Source organism: Geospiza fortis, unplaced genomic scaffold (genome assembly GCF_000277835.1).
Source record: "Geospiza fortis unplaced genomic scaffold, GeoFor_1.0 scaffold274, whole genome shotgun sequence".
In the NCBI taxonomy this organism is placed as follows: domain Eukaryota; kingdom Metazoa; phylum Chordata; class Aves; order Passeriformes; family Thraupidae; genus Geospiza; species Geospiza fortis.
In genome coordinates this window covers 1,027,750-1,028,293 of record NW_005054485.1, presented here as the reverse complement: position 1 = coordinate 1,028,293, position 544 = coordinate 1,027,750, and positions in this window count along the sequence as shown.

Below are 544 nucleotides of genomic sequence, written 5' to 3'. Positions count from 1 at the left end.
CAGCTGCCCGGGTAGATGGTGGCCCGGCGACTCCTCGGGGAGCACCTGCAGTGGCCTTGTGAAGGAGAGGCTGGAACCTCAGCCTCGGAGGGGCAAGTCCGGCAAGGGGTTCTTGAGGAAGGCTCTTCTTCACCAGTCCCTTTTTCTTCCGGGAAGCTGTAGCCTTTCAGCTCCCCCATTTTCCCTATCTGCCGTGCGCACGCCAGCCTTGCTGGGTATTTTTAGCCAGCGCCGCTGATTAGCATTCAGGGGAGCAAGCGAGAGAGAAAAAGCAGTTTTCCAAATCGTTTTCTCTTCCAGCAGCGCAAGTGCACCTGTTGGTGGCAGGAGGGGCGTGTGTGGCGTTATCCGGTGTTTAGCTTTCTGCAGAGATGCGACCTTGCTCCCTCTGTCTCGTCGGGGAAGGCCCTCTTGGCGCCTTCCTGAGGGGCAACAGCACCCAGATGTAATGTCCATGGGCAGATGGGCACTGGTCTCCTTTGCAGCAGCTGCTCCTTCCCGACACAGGTTTCTGGGCCCTGCATGGGGAAGTGGTCCTCCCAGG